The sequence below is a fragment of the Hermetia illucens genome, chromosome 4 (genome assembly GCF_905115235.1).
Source record: "Hermetia illucens chromosome 4, iHerIll2.2.curated.20191125, whole genome shotgun sequence".
NCBI classification, from domain to species: domain Eukaryota; kingdom Metazoa; phylum Arthropoda; class Insecta; order Diptera; family Stratiomyidae; genus Hermetia; species Hermetia illucens.
The window spans coordinates 163,695,345-163,711,442 of record NC_051852.1 but is presented as its reverse complement, the minus strand read 5'-3'; positions in this window follow the sequence as shown (position 1 = coordinate 163,711,442).

Genomic DNA, 16,098 nt, shown 5'->3' with positions numbered 1-16,098 from the left:
AGAAGTTTCAAGGTTACCAACGTCGTTTGACTATCCTGATGGCCCCTTTCAGAAACGATTACGTTGTTCGAATTTAGACAGCATCGAGTACCAGTCCGATATGAACTAACTTCCACTTGGAATATGGTCGCCACTTTTCCGAAAAGTTCCTTTTTAGATGTATTCTACTAGTAAAATTTTGAATTATGTAATTCGCAGCCATTAAAGCCTCCTAATGATTGCACCTGAGTTTAAAAATTGGTCGCTTTTATCATTACCAACGGTGCCCAAATGTGTTTGGCTAGTTGTTTTTTTTTTTCATTTAGAAAAATATTGGAGGTATATTTAGGGTAGCTTCGGCTGTCATGGACAATATTTTTAAGGTGTTGTGTGTAACAAAACATTATTTGAATTTAACGTCTGTCTGTCCATCTGCCCGCCAATCAGTCCTTTTTTCATGGATTTAGGTGGAAATCTTAGAAAGACTCTGCCATGCCAGGTTGAAGCAGTGCGTGGGATTCTCACCCATTAAAACCACACGCACTTTCTTCTTCTTCCTTCTCCGCGGAACCGCCGCGAAGCGTTACTTCACGGGGAGGACTGCGCTTTCAGCAACCGAACCTTCCGTTTTTTGCGCTCTCCAGGCGCGGTCTGGTTTTCCAAGTTCCGCTTTTATTCTTTTGATTACAATGTTCACCGTACACCAGTTTCCCTCCGATTTCAGCATTTCCTCGACGATGTTCTGCGGGCTTATGCTAATTTTTAGAGAGTTTTCCAGGCCCCTCTCATTTGAGTAAAATCGGGAATAGTGAAACACAATATGCTGTGGGTCCTCAGGTGTGCGACCACATTTAGTACAAAAAGACGAATCATCCAATCTGAATTGGTGCGGATACTTTCTGTAACCACCATGCCCTTGACAGGAATTGCGTCAGAGGGTAGTTAATCTCCCCTTGTCGTCGCTGAATCCACTCCTCAATATAGGCCAAGCGACCTCTCTGGGAGCCATCTTATCATTACTGCCATTTTTTCAGTGACTCCCGTCTTGCGGCTTTTCGGTATTCTGTATCCTTTTCAGGTGGATTCATTCTCCTCTTCTCGTACGGACAGCCTCACTTGCCAGGATTTCCATCGGGGTGATTCCCTCAATAGCACACGCTGCCTCGTCTGAGATTGATCTGAAGTCACTGTACACCCTTAGCAAGACTAAGCGGTAAGTCATGTTTACTCTCCTCTGATTACTCTCACACGCTAATGCTTCCTCCCAAACTGGTGCCGCTTATAATAGTGTAGACCGAACCACTTCGACCACAAGTAATCTGCGAGTGTATCTTCGGCCTCCAATGTTAGGCATCATCCGCGCTAGCGATACGCTAGTATATTCCGCTTTCTCCAGGTGTCCTTTAAAATTCATTTTAGCGTCAATCATCGCCCCCAGGTATTTGATAGCCGGCTTTCCAGTAATGAAGTGAATACTAGCCATATTCCTCCTCTTATGATTGATATTCAAGACCGCCTCTGTCTTTTGCTCTGCAGGGATAATGGCACTAATGGTTTTGTTAGCGTACACTTTACGCCTAGATCATTTGCAAAACCGATTATCGTAGCCTCCTTTTTCACATAAACGACATGGACCCCATTATATATTACGTTCCATAGGAGAGGACCCAACACCGAGCCCTATGATACTCCTGCTATGATGATATATCGTTTTGTTTCCTCATCCATATCGGCTAATTTTCGAAGAACTCCCACCTAGCTGAATTAGGAGGTGCATCGTAAACGCCTTGCTCAAACGCAGAGACGGAAAGCTTTGAGAGTGGCGTCTGCTTATCGTACTGTCTCAGAACCGGCCGTGATGGTGATCGACGGAGTGATCTCCGTTGCCCTCCTTACCAAGGAGCGTAAGGCTTTATCTACCGCCGTAAGGGCGAAAACTTAAGAGAGGTGGTTGCCCATGAAGAACGTCACACTTACCAAGTGGCAGCTCTCTTGGCGGAATGAGCCAAGGGGCAGAGGCACTGCCAACTCATCGACAATTTAAACCCAAGGTTGAACCGAACGCATGGTGAAATTGATTACTTCCTTAATCAATTTCTAAGCAGGCATGGAGGTTTTCAGTCTTACCTGCACAAGATTGGGAAGGCGCGTTCTCTTGATAATGTGTTTTGCAATGGAGTGGCGGACGACGCTGAACACACCTGAAACGATTCCAGGCTAGTTCTCTGATGACAGGGAGGCGTTTAGTTAGTTATATGAAAGCGTACTGTTGCTGGAGTCCAACACTCTGTGCGTAAACGCATTTACCTACCCTACTCCCAAAAGAAGCTAGCTGAATTGAACCCATTTTTGACGTCCAACGTCACCACGGCATAGCATTTATTAGACAAGGAAAACTCCTTCCACAATTCATGTTTCAAATGCGTTGATAAACCAGTCGGGTTTTGTCTTAACAGCAAGTTTAGGAGCTCTATTGGGAATAGCATTCAAAGCAGGAGCTTTATTATGATCGATACTCTGGCAAATCTCTTCAAGTTCGTCCTCAGTTACCGCAGGTATTGCATAGACGTCCAATACGTGTTCATGTTTTCGGGGCCCCCCTATATCCGGGGGGAAGAACGCCTCCACGAGGTCAGTTGTGGTGTTCGCCCTCTCATCTTCTTCATAACCGCCTTGTACGTAAATTGGTTAATTACAAAACACCTTCAAAAGTTTGACCGCCTTTTTCCAAGAACTCGCCGCCTCGGTAAAGGAGTGTTCAGTAGTTCATTATGCGTCTCATCATTTGCTCTACTAATAGAGGATTGAGGCCCCCCGACAGCATCTCTGTGAAATGCATCCTCTTCAAACTTTTGCACAGACCAGCCCTGATTTCCAGCTCCGCGGGAACGCACATCGCCACATGGCCCATATTCGATCTGGAGGGGAATTGTCTAGTGGTCGCTATGAGTATGATGTTTACTGACAATTCGGATTGACTATTGTCCCACGAAAAGTGGATACATTTCCCCTATTCGCGAAAGCCTCGAGGAGGATACGGCCCCTGGTGTTCGTAGTTCGACAGCCTCAATCCACAGCCCACGCGTTTAAATTACCCGCCATGATTTTCGGCTTCCTGTACCTGAGACCAGCATACGTAGCATTTCCTTTAATTATATTATTGTCGCGCTTGGTGAAACATATTTTTGCTCTGATGAATCCAACTTCTGGAAACTCTACCACTTCTTGGAAGGCTTAACTTCCACCAATTACATTTTTCGTCCAGTTTCCGCCATTATTGTTGCAATAAGACCCCCTGATTGTGGCTACTTCGGTCCCGTTCTTATTGATGATCTGCTGCTTGCTTGGTTCCTTTTTGGGGCTTTACTTCCCTTTGGTCGATTGGAGCCGACACCGTTGCTTCCACGATTTTGGTCGTTTTGTTTGCCTTCCTCTTTGCCGATGAGAGCCCTTTTCACGTCCTGTGAGGATCCGAAAAAGTCATATGCACCCTTTCAACTCCAAATTTTTGGATTTTAAGGGGGCGTCTCTTATGTTGCTCGAGTAACGCTTGCTTTCTTCGAGGCATTTTTTTGGTCGTTGCTACTATTGTACACTATACGAATGGCTCGGACCATGTTTTTAATGATCTGGTCCATATTGTGTTTGTCCTTTATGAACTCGAACAACTCTATTATTTTTCCTGTTTGGTTTTCCCACTGGGTACTTCTGTATTTATTAGCTTTCCGAGAGCTTCGCTGATTTCCCTCCTTCACCACCGTTGACTACGGGGGAGATTGCAGGATGGTAAAGCTTCAACTAATTGGATGAAGCACTAGGTCCCGCGATATCTCCCGACCTGCTGTAGTCATGCCACTGTAAGTTAATGAACGATCAGTCTGTGAAGCATCGGCACAAACGTGCCTCCGCCCTTGGTACTGATAATATCACTTATCAACATGAACGCTGGTTGGCGCCAGAAACATTCTCAGCAGTGCTACAAGGGCTTAACCTCATCTAGTGCAGGTTGAGTTCTCCTGAGAACTGGTTGGTGCCCATCTTAAAGAAATTGAAGGACCCAGAGCTTTTGACCAGTTACTGCCCTATTTCTCTCATTAACGCGTTTGTCAAACAATTCAACTTCCTGATCAAGGTTCGTATCAATAATTTCATTGACGAATACAAAGTCGTACCAGCTAACTTCTACGCCTATTCGGCAAGTCTGCATCTGCTTGCATCAATGATATCCTTTCTCACATTTCGATAGCAAAAGATAAAGGCCAACAGGTGTTGGCTGTGGTGCTGAGTGTAAAGAACGCCTATCGGAAAGTAAATCTGGCTACCCTTAGCGACATAATATCACATTTCTGTTTCCATGGTGAGATGGTTTCATAGGTGCTAAGGATAATGTCCAATCAACGCCTACAACTAGGGCGTCTAAGTTAAAAATGGCATTGCCGAAGGATCCGCTTTAAGTCCATTCTTGTTTAATATCTATACGAAATCCCTGCTCTAATAGCATTGAAATCTTCCAATTTGTGGACGATTTCTTCATTTTGACCACTAGAGACGATTGGTTGTCGACTTCCACATGTTTGCAAAGGCGGGTAAATGCGTTTGTTGATAAATCCCAAAGAGAAGCAGGGTAACACCCCTGCTCATTAAAATTAATAATCTTACTCTTGCCCATGTCTAATCCATTACCTTTTTGAGAAGGGTGATAACGAGGCCGAGTTCGGCCAGAGACCACTTGAACTCTATTATACTGAAAACCGTAAAGGCAGGCTGGTTAATTAATTTTTTAACTGGGTTTTTTGGGGTCTCGCGCCTTGTAAGGCTATCAATCTCCATAGGTCTGCGGTAACGCCCTTTATAGAGTATTCCACTACATCCACTATAAATCCACCAAAATATTTTGAAAAGAAGCTTAACTCAATATCTGCTTATATCCTGAGAAGATGCTTGAAGCTGACCGGAACCACCCCATTACATCGGGTTTTTGCTTTTGCCAAGGAAGCCCCTCTCCGTTTCAAAAGGTCCCTCCTGGCAACCAAATAACTTCTTAAATCAAAGGAAGAAAATCCCAAAACCTATCATTTGGTGATTCAGAACCCGATGCTGAAAATGGCCTCTCCTCGTCTAATAAGCCATTCCACAGCATGTTTGACACTGTAATTCCCAATGTAATTCCCGCAACTTCCAATAAGATTCAGGTAATCCTGTCATATGATTTGGGGGCCACCTGTGGCGTGCTTCAGACCATCAAGATGGCTTTCAGGATGGGTAAAGAGAAGATTGCTATCATTACAGACTCTCGCCATACTTGTAAATTACTCAAACAAACCATCGCATCGCCTAGCTGCCAAAATATATGCCCTTGCTTCTGACCCCCTTTCTAAATCTTTAAAAGTTCTATGGTTCCTCGCGCACGCGGGAAACTGTTTAAATAAACTGGGCCAATGTAGAGGCCTGTGAGGCTTTGGGCTTTAATTCCCAAAGTTTGGTCGAACCCTCCCCTGTAGATGTACTGAAGGCAATTCAGGAACACTCCTACAGAGAGTGGGATGATTACGTTTTGACGATATCACGTCTCAAGTTCTTCAGCAATGTCTTAACAGAGCTGTTATACTTCCGGGTAGCTGTCGACGAAAGCCAAAGGATAACTATGAGGAAATCGGAATATCAATCTGAAAAACCAGATTTACTATCAACACAAATTCTGCCACTCCTATAATGCAATGGCGGCCCCCATAATACGTGCTCGCATATCCCAGCGAACATATGGGGCCCTGTATTTACCGCGAGTTTCAAGACTTCATTGGTTTTGACTCCTGAACAATGAAATTTCACTTCCTCATCCCCATATCTGAGTTTCCAATATCTTTTCTCCCATATCCTATGACCCTAAGAATCTTCCATTTCTTTTCTATCTGCTGCCATTGTTGAATTCCTCATTTTTAACCTTAACATTAATGGCGATTGTGGTCCTGACTGTCTGGCTGATGCAAGCATCCTTTATAAACTATGCCACCGCCTATTGGGCAATTCATTTCCAAGGCTCTATGTAGATAACGCCCGCAAATCTTGTGTGTGTGTGTGTGTATGGTGGGGTAGAAGCTACTGCTTCTGAGCACTCAGGCCGTGTTGGCCCATTGTACTCGCCTCCCCCAACTAACGAAATATTCCGGATTCGTTAACGTATCGCAGGATTTCCGTTAGTGGATGTGATGCTACCCGTCGCAATTGGAGAACATCGGCACCAAAGATCTGATGCCTGATGCGTCCATAGGCGGGGCATTCACATAGGAAATGCTCCGTGGATTCCGCTTCCTCATTACAGGAGGGACACGTATCATCTTCGGTAATTCCTATTCTGAACATATGCCCAGCTAGTGAATTATGGCCTGTCAGAATGCCCACAATACACCTGCAGGTCCTCCTGCTTTTCGACAGGATAAATTTTGCGGTACGTATGTTCGGTTCTGGCAGGAAAAGTTTGGTGTGTCGAGCAGCATTTAGGCTCTGCCACCTGTCATTATGGGAAACTTGTTCCCAGTTTTTGAAAACAGATTTAGCCAATGCTACTGATACCTCAATTGCTGGCTCCGGTCCTGGCATAGGGGAGATTGACCCCTCTTTCGCTAAAGCGCCCGAGATTTCATTTCCCTCTATGCCACAGTGACCAGGTACCCAGAGTAGTTCCACCGTATTGAATCTAGACATAGAGTTGAAACGGTTTCTGCATTCCTGAACGATTTTCGAGGTGATCAAAGGACTGCTCAATGCAGCTCAGTGCAGATTGCGATGCGCCTGCCCTTCAACCGCTCGTAAATCACTCAGTTTGCCACCCTTAGGATCGCATAAACTTCGGCTTGAAAAACCGTTGCATATTGTCCCAAAGGAAAAGCCCACTTCTCGTTTTTATTCGATAGGTAGACCCCGGCTCCAGAACCCTCTTTTGTTTTTGAGCCCGCCACGCATTCCTCTGGGTCTTCCCAGTCCTCTCTACGCTTTAGGGTAACTACATATCTTCTACCAAACAGATGCATGGAGACACGAGAATCGGAAGGCATTGTAAGAACTGGATTCAGTCCTCCCAGTAACTCTTCCAATGCTCTGTGCCCCCCACATCCGTTGTTTTCCCATAGATCTAATCGAATTAGTCTATGAGCTGCTCTCATTGCAGTGCTTTGAGTAAATATATCCAGGGGCTGCAAATTGAGTAGTGCATTCAGATCTGCGCCGGATGTCGTGCTCATGGCACCAGTGATACCCAGACACACAGTTCTTTGCATTGCGGCTAGTTTACGGTGAAAACTTTTGTCTCACCTTAACCCACCACACTACGGATGCATATATGAACATCAGCCTAATGATGGCAACGTATATCCACATTACCACATGAGGCCTGAGACCCCATGTCGAGGCAAAGGTCCGTCTGCACAGCCCATAAGCTGTGAGAGTCTACCTCTACATGTTTGTTCCAAAGAAGTCTTTTATCTAGAGTGACCCCCCAGATATTTCACTTCTTCAGAGAGTTGAAAGGTAGTACCCCTCATCTCAGGGAGACAAAGTCCATCCAGTTTTCTCCTTTTTGTGAATAAAACCAATGTGGTTTTATTTGGATTAACTGACAAACCATGTCTAAGGCACCAGCTGTCCATCAAATTAACGGCACGCTGTATATTCCTACACACCGTTCCAAGATCCTGATCAACAGCATGTACAGCCACGTCATCAGCATAAGCTTGAGCGTGTATTGGCAAATTTTGCAGTTCGCATAGCAGTGAGTCGATCAGCATACTCCACAGAAGCGGCGAAAGCACACCTCCTTGGGGGCAGCCCTTCGTTGCTTCCGTAGTCAGGTAGCGATCGACCCCTACGTCAGCGCACAGCAATCTTTGCGTTAGCATAGCATGGATCCACTTAATTAAAGCATCATCAACACCATGCGCTCTGGCGGCATCACAAAGTTTTTGAAAAGGCGCACAGTCAAAAGCCCCTTCAATGTCCACGAACACCCCCATCACGTACTCACCATTCAAAGTTGCATCCTCTATCTTTGTGACCAAAGAATGAAGAGCAGACTCACAGGACTTTCCACGTTGGTAAGCATGTTGGTTTTCACTAAGTGGGTGTGACCTAAGTGCGTTTCCACGAATGTGACGCTCTACCAGTCTCTCCAAACCTTTCAGCAAGAATGAAGTCAAGCTGATCTGTCTGAAGTTCTTTGGATTAGAATAGTCATCTTTCCCAGGTTTCGGTATGAAAACTACCTTAACCTGTTGCCAAGAAGAAGGCACGTAGCCCAGAGCAAGACATCCTCGAAAAATATTTCTTAGAGGTCGCTCTAAATGCTCCATACCCTCCTTTAGCATTGCGGGATAGATGCCATCCATGCCAGGTGTTTTGAAATGTTCAAAGGACAGTATGGCAGCTCTCACCTTTTCATGGGTAACAACCACTTTCGCAGTGTTCCAGTTCCCCTTGTAACGCTTGCGTGTTGAAGGGGTTGCGAGAACCGTCAACTCTCCCCCTACCACTTCTCTCACCCGTTCTCCCGGGTGGTGTACTTCCAGGAGGGTCTGTACTGAGTCCAGTCTGGAGCTCATGAAAGTACCGTCGGGTTTTCTAAGAGAATCCAACTTGGCCGACTCATCCATTTTAAGGTTTCTGCACAGTCTTGAAGTCTCCCTTTCACTTTCCAGTTCCTCACAGTACGCTCGAAAGGAGTCTCGTTTCGAGCACCTCACGAGCCTCTTATATTCACGTTGTGAGTTCCTGAAATTTAACCAGTCTTCGTTCTTGTTACTTTTGCAAGCACGATTTAGAAGTCGCCTGGTTGATTTCCTGAATTTTTGCAGTTCTCGGTTCCATCAAGGAACCGTTTTACCGCTTTGGCCTCGGGAAATAGGACAAGCCTCTTCATAGCACTCTAAAAGTGTGTAGTTCAAAGTTTTCAATTCATTTTCCAGCACCAAAGGAATCCTTAGTCGTCTAGGGAACTGTACTTTATTGCCAAGAAGTTCATTGAACTTTACCCAATCAGTTTTCCTAGGGTTCCGTCTTTGTACTGCAGACTGTTCGTCTGCAATAGTCAGATTGAATTCTAGATCGCAAATCCTACTCCTCCTACTTTTTCCAGGTGCCTTTCACGGAACTCTTTTTACACTCTCACATGACTGTTCCGGTCCCTTCCTTGCTTAGAGAATAACCCCTGAATGATGATAAAAAAAATGCACGTGATCATCAGCATTTAAACTGCCCCAGCCTTTTACAGATTCACCGGCGTCGTCTTTGAGCAGAGTCCCTTCAAACGTCTGGTCTACTTTCCTTCACAATTAACTTCAGGTTTCCTTAGACTTCTTCATAATCCTACATCTATGCCTTCTTAATGAGTCTTATCTTGCGCCCTCTAAGCAATCGTTTGGCTCGATAGCCGCCCGAACGAAGGCCATTTTCATCACTATTCCACCAATAGTTGGGTTTTCTGCTGGAGAATTCCCATCATCTTGACATCTTGGCATCCGACTTCTTTTCACTCTTTTGTCAAGTCTGATATTTTCTTCTTTGTTTTGATGCATTTCTGCAACTATTTCCATCAGAATCTATTAAAGCTGGTAAACCGTTCACCCCGGAATTCTGACGTTAGCTGACCATCAAGATACAAGTCCCACTTATATCTCGTGTAACAGTTTGAATCGAAGCTTCCATTATGAAAGCACACTAGAATGAGCTCTTATGTCTCAACTAGTGCTTGCAGTCAACTTTTTAGTACTAAATACTTTTATCTGATCCTAAAACCAAAATGCGCAATGGAAAAGCTTCAAAAGCTTCACCGGTATATGGTTTAAATATACAGCAACTGTCAATAAGCTCTGGCAAACCAGCAGGAATGTTCATAAATTTAACGATACTGAAAAATCGAAGCAACTTAGATAGAAGTACAAAACAAGTCGGAAACCAGAAGCTCGGCGCTTCAGGTCTGAAAGGTTTCGTCAATCTTTCATATGATAATATTTGGGTATAGGATGATTTCATATATATAGCTTGTAATGTATGTATTTTGAAAGCGCGCGATATTCAATTCGATGTGGTACTGACATTCTACCTGTAAACTGGAAACAAGCTTCCCATAATGACAGGTGGCCAAGCTTTATTGCTGCTAGACACACCAAACTTTTCCTGTCAGAACCAAACAAACATACTGCAAATTTTATCTTATCGAAAGGCAGGAAGACTAGGATTTCTCCAAGATGATACGTGTCCAGTAATGAGGAAGTGAAATCCACGGAAGATTTTCTATGTGAGCCCTCCGCCTACGGACGCACCCGACAAGAGATTTTTTATGCTGACGTGCTCCAACTGCAGCGGATGACATCACACCTACTAACGGAAATCCTACGATATGTAAACGAATCGGGGATATTCCATTGGAGGGGGGAGTCAAGTACAGTGGGCGACTAAGGTCTGAATGTGCAGAGGCTTTGCATCTCCCCCACCTCAAACATACACAAAGTCATTCCAACTTTTTTGGGGGTACCAATTTGATGCAAAAGGACTTTGACCTGCTGTAACTTTGTTAATAATAGCAGGATTTCCACTAACCTTTTCAGTAGGCTGCTCCATAATAAAGCCCATATTAATACTACAAATAATAATTTGTAGGTTTGGGATGAAATTAAGGGGAGTTCGCGATAAATTTTATTGTATTTATTGTATTTTGAAACTCCTTAATTTAAGTAGCCCCCTTATACCACCCTCGCTCTCCCGTTTCGCAATCGACTTCAAACTAAGCCCTGATTTGAAAGCACTAATCAAAGCATTTCATTTGATACCTCTTCGGACACACCTACGTGACTGTATTCGGTGATAAAAATGTACACCTCACTTTAGCACATATGGGGACTCCTCCTTAAGTTTCATATAGAACGAAGTAGCTCACTGCATGCGTGGGCGTTCACAGTTTCCACCTTCCCACCAAATTTGGTGTGAATTGGGACAACTGTTTCTGAGAAAAGTGCGTGCGACAGACAGATACGACAGTTTTGCCAACGCCGATTGGGAACGTCTGAAGGAGTGGGTCGTGGAGTCTTGTTGTATAGTAACGTAGGAATAGATTAAGTCGTTATCGTCAGATAGGGATGTGGGGAGGAACTTAATAAGGGAGTCGAAAAGGAATCTGTCGATACGGATAGAGTCATAAAGGAACTGGTTAAAACGGAAATAGGATTCAGGCGTGGCTAAACAGAAGAACCTCCTGTGGCATAAGCGCAATCGCTCCATTTCGTGCGACGGGAGGTCACACCAGGTGACAAAAACGTATGCAATTAAAGGTATCAGTGGTTTATAGCAAAAAAGCTTTATTTCAGAGAGGATTGAGGAGTTTCTGTTAAGGATGTGGCCAGTGAGTAATTGAGTCGGGGGGGGGGGGGGGGGAAGTTTGGTGGACACTCATGTATTCACTAGAATGGGTGGAGAGGATGGACGCTGCCAAAATAATAAAATTCAGGTTTCTTGAATCGTCTGTCATTTTCCGGGTAAATTTGATCACGGAGGACGATGGCTTCGAACTTACTTGGATTACGAAGGAGTTTCCAGGAGTGAAGTAATTTCTCGAGGGATTGGATGGAGAGGTTCAGTCTGATTTGCACAGCTGGAATGCTACGGGATACGGTGTACAGATTCAAATCGTCTACATATTGGATGGTTTTAACGGTGTAGGAAGTGTTGGTAGAGTGTCCGATAGGGATGTCGGCGATGGAGATAAGGGCACCTGACAAGACTGATCCATGTCGGCGATGGAGAGGGAGAAAAGGGCAGCCAACAAGACTCATCCATGTAGGATACCTGCAGGAGGAGAATAGTGAGTCAGAAATGCGGACGTGAGATTGGCGGTTGAATATATAACTAAGGATTAATCTTCAAAGGTGGGGGGTACAATTTGAAGGAGTTGCATAGTTTAAAGATGAGGCGTTCATGCCAGATGGAATTAAAGGCCTTCTGAATATCAAGGAGGCAGGCAGTGTTAGGGATATCTTTGTTAAGGTTGGAGCATATGCCTATAGGATAAGGAGGGCGTGGGAGGTACTATGGGCACGCTTATTAGCAAATTGGAAAGGAGGTATGATATCCTTCTTGGAGATGTGGGGAAGGATGTTGTCGTGTAAGGCATGCTCAACAATTTTGGATGTGGTGTAGAGGAGAGAAATTGGTCGGTAGTGGTTCGGAGATCGGGATTTGGCCAGGGCCGGTGGATTTCTTGTTGTTCTGGGATATTGTAATGGATTCTACTGTTTGGGGAGAGACGGATTGAATAGGGAAACAGATTTCAGCTATAAGGTCGGGTGGGGGGAGTGGGAAGTGCAGAGAAGGGGGACGGGATGCTGTGAGGTTTTGGATATATCGAGGTTGTTAATATGGAGTGTAATACGGTGTACTGCAAGGAAAATCTCGGCAATGTAATCTACGTGATCTTTGGGTGCGGTGATTTGTGGAAGGGAGCTGCCTGATCTGGATTTGGCCAGACGGGGGCGTTGGATCGGATTCGTTGGGTAATGATGTGTATGTGGACTTTAAGGTGATTAAAGTGTGAAGAACACCCGGTGGCTTTCTCCTTGATGAGGTTAAAGGTTAGGGGAGGGAGTGTGATTAAACCTCTGTAATTTAGGAGTCTTGAAGGGATGGTACAAACATATTGCGTACTTTCTGTGTACTTTTGTACAGAGTCGATTTGGGGAGGGGATGGGGAAGGAGGGAGGATGACGGCGGACAATTTGTCCGCAAGTCGCTGATTGGGGAGATTCCAATTAGTGGCCACATAATTATGAAGGAGTTTGGGTTTTGGGGTTTTGGGTAGTTGTTTGAAAAGGTTGACTAGCAGCACTACATCATCGTGGTCACTGAGGCCCGGGATGGTTGCAACATCAATAGGATTAGTAGTGCCATAGAACAGAGTAAAAAAGTTGTTGTTTACTAAGAAGGGGTGGAAGTATGACTGCATATTCGGATGGTGAGGAAGAGGGTTGGTTGGAGGAAAAGGTAGTTTTGGGAGTATCAGTTGGTCAACCTGTTGCCGTTCCGGTCCATGCCGGTATTATACCATTAACTATGTTTAGCGTTAAGGTCGCCACCTAGTAGGAGGGAAGCGTGTATTGTGGACAATTGGTTGTGTTCTGAAATGGTGGGCTAGATGTGTAATATCAGCAGGATCAAGGGATTGGTTAGGACAATAGATGCTGGCGAGGAATATAACCGATGATTGGGTGGAGACGGAGACGACAGAAGCGGCGATTGTGGCGGGAATGTAAATGTGTTGGGCTTGAAGTTACTACCAAAATAGCAGTTCCTCCACCTGCCTCAGCTGCCACTTTAGTTGGAGTGGAATGTGATCTAATTGGGGATGGAGAACTTATGTCTGGGATTAAGTTTGGTTTCGTTAAGGAGAAGGAAATCAATTTTATGAGTTGAGAGGAAATCGAATAATTTGTGACGTTTCTGTTTGCTGACATTCAGCAGAATGACCTTAGTAGACATTGTCCGGGGAGACTTGACAGCGGAAAGAGAGTAACGCCAGGTGCTTCTCCAACGGAGAGGAGAGGGTGTTGTAGGCGGGGAAGAAAGAGTTGAGTTGGGCGGCAAGTTGCGAAAATTGACTGGATCTCGGAATTTAGATTGAAAGCTGGCGGGGGGGGGGGGGGGGGGGAGCAGCATCTTAAAAGTTTTCACAAATATTTTTGATGTTCTGCTGCAAATCTCTCGCGGAGGCGAATTGCCGCTACTCGAAATCCTTATTGGAACTTTTTACCGCTGATTTTCCGCTCTCGTGGCGAGTTGGCGGCGTCATCTACCCGCTCGCATTAACAGCATTCGAAATAAATTTCGAATCTTGTTAACCTTGCTGCGCCACATCACTCCGCCCTCAAATAAAACCTAAGAGTTTCAGCGACTGAACCCGGAACTGCGTTCCCCATCATTCCGCGAAGCGAACGCGACATTGTTTTGGGGCACACACGGGCTTCAGCCTAGATAAAGAGACCGCCTTTTTGTGTCCTCCGATCACGAGTTGGAATAAATGCTGCCCCCGCTTAAGAACACGGTACGGGCCGTCATATGGAGGCTGCAACGTCCTGACCAGGACGTGCGTACACGTGTCCAGTTCCTTGGGTTCACAGACAGGTGCGGACGAGTGTTGGGTGGGAGGTGTGACTGTGTTGCGTCGAAGGTTGTCCCTTAGCAGACGCACCAATCCCGACTATGTGAGACCCGATCTCTTGTCGAAGACCGGATGACTTGAGAGCTTTGGGTTCTCCTCGTATATCAGTTCCGCGCGGCTGGCCGCAAATTCCTCTCGGCGGGTTGTTCGTAGGCCGAGTAGGACAAGAGGCAAGACTTCAGTCCAGAACGGATCGTTGCATGCCATAATGATGGCTTTCAGCGTCCGGTGCCAGCGTTCTAGCATCCCATTGGATTGCGGGTGAGGCCGTAGTCCGCTGGCGTTTGAAACCCAGGAGTTTGCCTGCCTCCGAGAAAAGGGTGGACTCAAATTGCATTCCCTGGTCAGTGATGACCACTGCAGGGACCCCAAAGCGAGGTATCCACCCTCGCCGGAGGGCTTCGGCACAAGCTTGCGCCGTAATGTCCTTCAGAGGTGTTGCCTCAGGTCACCACTTTAACCTGCCGATGATTGTAAGGCGATACTTGAAACCGTGCGAGTCTCGCAAAGGGCCTATTATGTCGAAGTGTATGGTGTGGAACCGCTTGGTGGTGTAGGGGAACCCTGTTACGCCACAGCATTCCTAGCAATGGATGCATAAGATGAAGGCAGGGATTGAGGTTTGGGAGCAAGAAATGTAAGAGGGTTTGGGTGGAGAAAACAGGGCTAGGTTTGGAAGAATAGAAAAATTTAGTTTGGCGAACGCGAGATTGAATAAACATCGGGCGGTTGCGATAACTTGCCGCAGTTGATTCAGGTCAGATTATCCCCCTGCTTTTTGGCAGGGTAGGTTGCAATTGGACGCGGCTTGTTCAATTCTGGCCTTTGAAAGTGAGAACTGCTGGAACTTGGGGGAAAAGGTAATGAGGAAGAGGTGTAATGGTTTTACGTTACGACGCGATGTGCTTGTCTCTTGTGGGCGGATATTGGTTGCCTCACTAGCTCCTAGATAATGAAGTTCGTCTAGGATCATCGGCCTAAGGTGTGCCGGCGTGTTCGTAGAAAAGGGATGGTTCCCTTCTTTAATTAGTGCTTTTGCCTAATTATTTATATTCTGCCTGGGACGAGGCAAGCACATGAATTGACTGGGCTAGGGGTCAAGTTGTTTGGGATAGCTGAGATTAATTTGTTTGTAATACTTTTGGGCAAAGCAGCAGGGTTCACGCGAATAATGAGCGAAGGGAATTTTTCCTGATTTACCCCTTTAGAATTAGTGTTGCTTGATGAGGATTGAGGTTGAACGCTGGAGTGGGGTGTTGATTGGATGTGATGGAGAACGGTGTTTGGATCTTCAGAACGGGTGAACTGGATTGCTAAAGGGGATAGACTGTGCATTGTTAAGCGACTGTGGGATTGTTGTTTCAAGCGGGCTGTGGGTTACTTTAAAGGACTGTGCGTTTTTTTGGTTCTCACTGGAACCGGGGATCTTCTTAGGAAGTAGTTCTAGTTGTTCATAGTTGGAGATCATTTGTGAAGCATCGAGCCGCTCTTTTCGGTTCCAAAGAGATGTGAGGCATTCGTACCGGCTCGTTATTTTCTTGAGGGCTCTCGTGAGATCATGGGCTTGTCGCCTCAGCACAGCGACCTCGTTTCCCTCTTCTGACATATCCGGTTCTATTTCAGAACCGCTACTGTAGGTCATCCGATGGCTCTCGATAACGCTCGAACGAGCGTCCTCTTCACTATCCCCAGAGGATATATTCTTTAGGGCCAGGATCCAGCTCCTGGGGCAATAGGGACCTGTCGATATTACCGTTGTTGACGCGCCTTTTCACTAAAACTGTTCAAGTTGCAGATAATCACTCAAATAGCTGACGTGCTACTTCTCAAATATTCACTTGTGCTCAAGGTTCGAACCGTGACCAAAACGTGCGTCCCCACTCGTACGTAGCTGCACTGGTACTGACTTTTTGTGGTAGTCTGCG